This window comes from Lissotriton vulgaris, chromosome 9 (assembly GCF_964263255.1).
Source record: "Lissotriton vulgaris chromosome 9, aLisVul1.2, whole genome shotgun sequence".
Taxonomy (NCBI): domain Eukaryota; kingdom Metazoa; phylum Chordata; class Amphibia; order Caudata; family Salamandridae; genus Lissotriton; species Lissotriton vulgaris.
This window is the reverse complement of record NC_141697.1, coordinates 67,696,643-67,704,814: the sequence shown is the minus strand read 5'-3', so window position 1 is coordinate 67,704,814 and position 8,172 is coordinate 67,696,643.

Sequence of the window (8,172 nt, the reverse complement as noted above, 5' to 3'; positions counted from 1 at the left end):
GAGAGGAGGGGGAGTGCTCTGGGCAATGTGAATAACACAGGTAAAATTACAATTTTAAAATTACAGTGCTTAGGTTTTTGTCGATCGTATCTCCTGTCTTCCGCCTCAGGAGCTGTCTGTGGCTAATGCGTGCTGGGTCAGCAGTGCGGCTTAAGTAGCGGTCGGGGGCGTGGCCTCAGGAAGGTGGGCGTGGCCTCACTTCCCTCGGTAATGGCAGCAGAAACTTTGCTAAGACCCGCGGCAGCGTTAATATCGGCTGCACGGTACAGAGTCGGCGATTGAGAGGAGGGGGAGTGCTCTGGGCAATGTGAATAACACAGGTAAAATTAAAATTTTAAAATTACAGTGCTTAGGTTTTTGTCGATCGTATCTCCCGGCTTCCGCCTCAGGAGCTGTCTGTGGCTAATGCGTGCTGGGTCAGCAGCGCGGCTTAAGTAGCGGTCGGGGGGCATGGCCTCAGGAAGGTGGGCGTGGCCTCACTTTCCTCGGTAATGGCGGCAGAAACTTTGCTAAGACCCGCGGCAGCGTTAATATCGGCTTCGCGGTACAGAGTCGGTGATTGAGAGGAGGGGGAGTGCTCTGGGCAATGTGAATAACACAGGTAAAATTACAATTTTAAAATTACAGTGCTTAGGTTTTTGTCGATCGTATCTCCCGGCTTCCGCCTCAGGAGCTGTCTGTGGCTATTGCGTGCTGGGTCAGCAGCGCGGCTTAAGTAGCGGTCGGGGGGGCGTGGCCTCAGGAAGGTGGGCGTGGCCTCACTTCCCTCGGTAATGGCGGCAGAAACTTTGCTAAGACCCGCGGCAGCGTTAATATCGGCTGCACGGTACAGAGTCGGCGATTGAGAGGAGGGGGAGTGCTCTGGGCAATGTGAATAACACAGGTAAAATTACAATTTTAAAATTACAGTGCTTAGGTTTTTGTCGATCGTATCTCCCGGCTTCCGCCTCAGGAGCTGTCTGTGGCTAATGCGTGCTGGGTCAGCAGCGCGGCTTAAGTAGCGGCCGGGGCGGGCGTGGCCTCAGGAAGGTGGGCGTGGCCTCACTTCCCTCTGTAATGGCGGCAGAAACTTTGCTAAGACCCGCGGCAGCGTTAATATCGGCTGCGCGGTACAGAGTCGGCGATTGAGAGGAGGGGGAGTGCTCTGGGCAATGTGAATAACACAGGTAAAATTACAATTTTTACAATGTTAAAATTACAGTGCTTAGGTTTTTGTCGATCGTATCTCCCGGCTTCCGCCTCAGGAGCTGTCTGTGGCTAATGCGTGCTGGGTCAGCAGCGCGGCTTAAGTAGCGGTCGGGGGCGTGGCCTCAGGAAGGTGGGCGTGGCCTCACTTCCCTCAGTAATGGCAGCGGAAACTTTGCTAAGACCCGCGGCAGCGTTAATATCTGCTGCGCGGTACAGAGTCGGCGATTGAGAGGAGGGGGAGTGCTCTGGAGAGACTGGGGACCCATCCTTAAGAGACCCCTTGCTGGCCCCACTGGACACGGTGCCCACACTTGGGCACCCGGTGGAGGGTTCCTCTCTGAACCTTGAGGCCTCTCTCTTCCCTAGAAGCTCAGACCTGTGTTGGGTGAGTAGCGACTTCTCTCCCTCCTGACACTCCCTCATCATCTGTGGCCTAGAGGTCTGTTATGGAGAAGCTTGCATGAGGAGTCTCACTGTAGACCTTGTGGAGTGGGAGGCGGTGGCAGTCTCTTGTCCCCTGCGACCTGTGCTTAATTTGAGTCAGTGGTTTCCAGTGCTCGGCACCGGCACTCAAATGCTGGCACCGGCACTTACAACGGTCTGTCACACAATGGCGCTTTTTGACTAATTTAGTGCTGTGCACAACAACAGCTGTTCATGAATTCATCCTACTTTTAAAATGACTAATACCTGAATCCCAGGCCATTCCTAAAGCTTTGGGTACCTGTAATATTCTGAATTGTCATGCTTGTATGATTGTGATGGCTAGTTGTTGCGTTGGCACTGCCAGTGGCAGCGCTGACAGGGGCAATGGGTGTTGCAAGCTGTAGTGGCCCCCAGTGGTTTAGCGAAACTTGAGGGGGCTCCCCTGCAAGGTATGTGGAGGGGGCCCTTTCGAGCTCAATCAGGAGCTCTCTGGCCGTAGTACTGTGCTGAGGGGGGGCCCTCGAGCTTGGTGGCCCCCCGCACCGCGGGGGCTGCAGGAGCTTGTTTACGCCCCTGGTGGCCCCCTAATGAGGGTCCTGGCCCATATATTTTTTTTTTACAAATTAAGCACTGCCTGTGAGTGTCTCTGGCCTGCTCTGTTATCACTGGGACACTGTCACCACCTGTCTCCCACTTCTTCCTTGTGCCCCTCCTTCCAGGAGCCCCCCTTAGGTCTCCTTTCTCCCTCCCTCCCAGCCAGCCGACCATGCTCTGAGGTCCAACATCGACAACATCGCAGCATCTCTCCCTTTGGTGAGATGCTAGAGTTTTGGGAAAGGGTTTTCACACATTCCCTCCATCTTGAGCAAATGTCCCTCTCTTCAGGAGCCCTTTTCAGGCTCCCTTTCTCCCTAACCACAGTGATGCATCATGCACCTTTGAGGTGGCATATAGCGCCTTGCAAACAATGAGCATACCATAGCACAGGCTGTCATGGCAACGCGGGCCAGGGAATGATCATCACTAATAGTTGCAGACACGCCTCGTTATCGATTATTTCTTGAAACTACTTCCTCAGTTTCCCCAGAACCCACCCCATTTGCAAACCCTGTTAATAAGATCAGTGCTTATTTTTGTTATTTTATTGTGTTTCCCCTTCAAGTTTTGATGCTTCGCTGCCTCAGCCTAAAAGGCAACCAAGGGCTGGTTTGAGAGTTCAGTTTGTGGGGCTCTTTTATGGTCTGGGGTGCCAGATTGTACTGGTAACCTCTCTGCTATCACAACAAACATTGCCTGCAGCAAGCACAAATGCATACAGTCTCCCATACCTTGCAAACCACTTACACAGTGACAGTGCCTTTACAAGTTCAATCTGCTTCAATTTGCAAACGTGGGCCACTTTTTTAGCTATCTGATTCGCTAATGGGGGCCACTTTTATTTTGTGTCCGGTCCTATTTTCTGTCCCAGTCTGACCCTGCTTCTAGCCCAGGGCATCTGAGTGAAACATATGCTGAGAAATCTGCTTGCGTTTCCCGTATTATGGCGCCATCATTGGCACAGCCCCCGGTGTCCTGCCTGACCCACTTTCCTGGCTTCTTTTCATGAATATTTGATTTGTTTTCAATTAAATGAAATCGCCTGCTTGTTTTCTCGCTGCCTGGGGGTTGGTGTTTGAGGTGCTCATTTGTGAATCTCAAAGTGGTGCCTGGTGAAGCTTAAACCTGGTGCGGCATAAATGCCAGCCCCCATCGGCACACAGTGAGCTGGCAGATTCACATCTTATGACTGAGAACCTACTTGGAAGGGGCAGAGTGGAAACATGCAAGGACCCTCAGATCTCCCTCTCTCCGGGAGTAAAGAGCAGACCTGGGCAGATCTGACAGGCCTGACAACAGGACATCAATATTAGGGCTCAGGCCTCATCAAGCAGCAGTGAGAATGCAATACAAAGCTTTATCAATATAGATGATGAATCAGTGAGTCATGAAATACCAGCCACAGCTCACAGTGCCCTCCACTCCACGGTTCTGCAATGTGCCTTCCAGCACAGCATAAACTATCACTCAAATATCAGCTCTGAAAAGGTACAAAAAATCAATACTTTGACCCCCAAACATCATCTTATTTGGTTTCTGACAATTCACATACTTAGGGACTGATTAAAATAGAATCGAATTCTATTTTGGTGGATGGGATATCTGTCATGTTTGTGATGGAGTAACACAGTCTGCCAAATTTGTAATCAGGAACTTAGTTATCAAATATAAGCTCTTCATTTTGGATAAAGTGAATAAAACCACCTCATCCACACCAGAAGAATACTTCAGCGTTATGGTGGAATAGTCTCATCATGGCACTTTGGATAAACCTGACATCTTCAGGGCCTCTTCGACCTCATTATTCCATCGTCCCTGCAGCCTGTCTGGACTTCATGCAGTTGGACACTTGTAGGGTGAAATACAAGTGCCCTCGTGGATCTCAGCGGTCAGTCCTCGAATGCCAAAACGGTAAGTTGTGGACAGGGCACTCAATGTTGCTACGGAGTGGTAGCCACTCACAGGCTGCTGAGACCAAAGTATGGTTCCCATTTTTAGATGACCTAGTGGAACAGGCGCAGGGCACATGCACTCTGGCCAAACCTAGAAGATGTACAACTCTCCCAGATCCCCGTCCACATCGAAGCTACAGTCGGAAATCTGGGAGGATGCCAATATCAACCTCTTCGGCTCCACACCCAAAGGCCAACATCAACGTGGGATGCATGGACTTTCCAGATTTCCTGAAGTTATGACTCTTCTTGGCACCTCAACAATTCAAACTTTGAATAAGATATTTTTGATCATTAGCATTGCTATGGGTGTCACATCCAACGATGGGCCACTTTTAAGGGGCTGCCAGGGTTATAAAAAGACTCTGAGAGAATACAGAGATACCCCATAAGTTTCCAGCTGAACTTCCGTTTGGTCACAAATTAAGGTCTAGCCTTCCTTGAGACAGATTTGTACTGCCCTCAGACTTGTAAGTAAGTGATGTAATAGAACAGAACAATTATGATCAGAAGAGATATGCAAGACTTTTGAGACACTGTCACGGAGATCATGTCTGACCTGTTTTAGACATTTAAGCAAGGTAAGGATGAACCTCAATACGACCCACAGCCATATCTGGCAGCGGGTTACGAAGGCATCCGCTCATCTGTGCTCATAGTCTAAAACATGGCTACTCGCAAACATTTTCCCAGGGGCCACAAAATATGGTCTATGATGTGCCTAAGAGCTGCATTGAAGGCAGTGGGATAGAGGGCAAGGGGGCGTTGGGGAAGCAAAACATGTATATGGTGTGGTCAGTGAATCATGGAGTTATTTTGAGGGTTTCATCCATACTACCCTCTAAATTAATCTCCTAGTCTTTAGAAGAGTCATAGATTTGATAATACTGTGTCATGTAATATCCAAATTGCTATCCCTCTACCAGACTTCTCTTCTTGCTATCACTGCCTTTGGGGGGTCAAGCATAAATAAAGAAGTACCTTCATTTTTGACTTGGAATGAAAGAATTGCACAATCTGAAAGCATAAAACCTACAATCAATCCCAGTTTCTCCACTTGATAAAACTGTGTGATCCTAAACAATTGTATTATTTCACTTAGCCTCCCTGGTCTTCACTTCACATGTAAGAGCACCTTGAAATATATCTGTTCAGGATATGCACTGTACAAAACCTTCTATTTGCTTTAATCAAATATAATGTTGCCTATGTATAATAACAAATAAGGCCACCCAGAGAGTTCAATTTGACAACTGACTTGCCTCTTAGTTCAGTGTTGGCTTTGTTGTCAGGGTGGGAGGAGGCATGAATGTTTCTGGGTTCATTTTTTTAATTTAACACTTTAAAAATATACTTCTCTATGCACTGATGTACTAAAGGTGGAATACTTTTGCATGCAAATAAATAAACTTTTAGAATTTTGAAGAGACTGTCATTTTTTATATTTGTTTGTTGCAAGATGTCTGAAAAACCAATGTGTTCATTATGCCTTTTTTTGTTGGTTCTTTTCTTTTACTTCAGTTATCTTGTAAATAAACACTTGACCGTTTATGTAACATCTTTCTGAAAGTTGGTGCTCTCTTAAGTAAACAGCAACCCAGTGCAGTCGTCCAAGATGGGGTCGCATGTGAAGCTCAGGAGGGCCGCCAGCCCCCCCCCCGGCCATACTTTGAGTATTACTGGTCTAGAAGGATAGGCACAAAATTTCCTGCTTCTCTTCACATTTACATGTGTTGAAACGAGATCCATATGAGCGCTTCTCAAATGAAGAGTTATCATATGTCGCTAAGTCCCTGTAGAAGAGGTCCATCTGCAACTTTCTTTTTGAACCCTGTCCATAAACCCTTGTAAATGTGGGACCCAAACCTTTGATCGTGGTTCCAGTCCCAAGCTTCTTCAGTGACCAAGGATGGGGGTACTCTGAAGAGGGATGTATGTCATCATAACGCATGCTTTTACTGCGCATGCCTTTACAACGCAGGTTTTACAACGCAAGTCATTACAACGGCTTGCGTTGGGGGGCGCTGGATAGTGGAATAGTTTAATTTACTATTCCAACTCCAGTCCCCGTGGATAGTAGGGAAGGTTTTGGATAGTAAATTAAACTATTCCCTATCCTGCATTGCCCCCCCAGCGCAATATGTTGTAATGACTTTCGTTGTTAAACCTGCGTTGTAAAGGTACTGCGTAGTGAAAGTTGCGTCGTAGAGGATGTTTTCCCTGAAGAGTACTTGAAGAGCTGCTGTTGCTCAGGACTTGAACTGCTGGTAGCCAGTCTCCCAGAGGCAAGGAAACACCTTCTAGAAGTGCACATCTTGCTGAAGATGTGTCTCTACCCAAGACTTGAGAGCTTGTCTTCTATCTAGAAAACATAGACTGCGAACTTTGAACTGCATAACAGACCTGCATGAATCCTGCATCCCAGCACCACAGTCAGGTGTTCAGAAGGACCCACTTGTCAGGAAAGCTGCTCCACCCTAGACATAGTGGTGAGCCGACACTTACACTTTAGTCAAGAACTCTCTTTTACACTTCTGTGCAGTGTACCCAATGGAGCACCATAGTCGTCAAGTAGCGGGCTCCTCGATATGTGCTGTGTTATGCTGTGGTGCGCTTAAAGTACTTATTTTTTCTAAAAAAAAAAGCAGTGGGCTGGACATTCACTTATTTTGCCTCTTGTGTGATTGTCCAGTTCCGAACCTCTACTCCCCCACACTACCTCCCTGAGACCACTCTGACTGCTTGCCCACGCTACCCTGAAAGTTAAGTGCAATAGGTTTGTACTTGGCAGTTTTCAGCACCCTAGTAGTGCAAGTTTCAGGACATTAGTGCTAAATGACCTCAGCCACCAGGGTAGGGGCCCAGTAACCCCTGTGCCCCTCTAACAGGTTCTGACAGCATCATCATCAGTCGGGAGAAGGCCCAGTTGACGCTCATTCTTGACTATACTAAGGCTGGTCTTTCAACTGGCCGTGGAGGGCGTCCCTCCCTGTGGAAAGGACGCCTCGCCTGTCGCCTCCTCTGCAGGATCACCTCAGACAATCCTGGTGTGGAAGGGTACAGTTGCAAGGGTATATGGTGAGGGCCCCGTCTGTGGTTCCATTGGCTCGCTTGCACCTCAAAGCTTTAGTGAAGATTGTTTGGCCCATTGGTCTCAGCTTTAGGACAAGAGGATACAAGTACCCCTGAGGATTTAGGTGACTTCTCAGTGGTCTCAGATGTTGTCATCTGCTCAAGGGCCAGAGCTAAATTTGTAAAAAGAATTTAAAAAAAAGATAGATAGATAGACAGACAGACAGACAGACAGACAGACAGACAGACAGACAGATAGATAGATAGATAGATAGATAGATAGATAGATAGATAGATAGATAGATAGATAGATAGATAGATAGATAGATAGATAGATAGATAGATAGATAGATAGATAGATGCAGGGGGCAACATTTGTCTTAGAGTCCACTGGCAGTGTTGGTGAATGCAGAGTTAGCAGAATACCAAGGCTGCCTCGTTTTTATTGCACTTCATGTCTCTCTCTAGGCTACCCTCAATTTCTTGTCTCTCAATCTCACCCTTGCAGGTCCATTCTCATCCCTGATATTTCCCTTTGTCACCGTTTTCCCCTTGTACCTATTTCTTATTTCATTTTCTTGCTCTTGTTCAAAGTCTGATGAAGGAAAACAAAACCCACTCTCCAAAAATAAGTGCAGGTGCCCACCACCTCCAACCACCAGCACAAATTAAGCACTGTCAAGGGGGTTCCTATCCCCTCCCATTGTCAGATCCTTACTAATGACTTCGAGGTCAGCTACCCAAGCTCGTCATTCGCTCATCTGGGGAGGACAGAATTGCCACTCTGTAAGACCTCATGGTTCTTGACCACTGGAAGGACAATCTAGTTGAAAGAGTTTACATTAACAGACATGATCTGACTAGATGAGCAGCACACGCGCAGGTAGGTCATGGTGTTTGCGCACAATGAAACCAAACCTCGTCCTTCTAGAAGCCT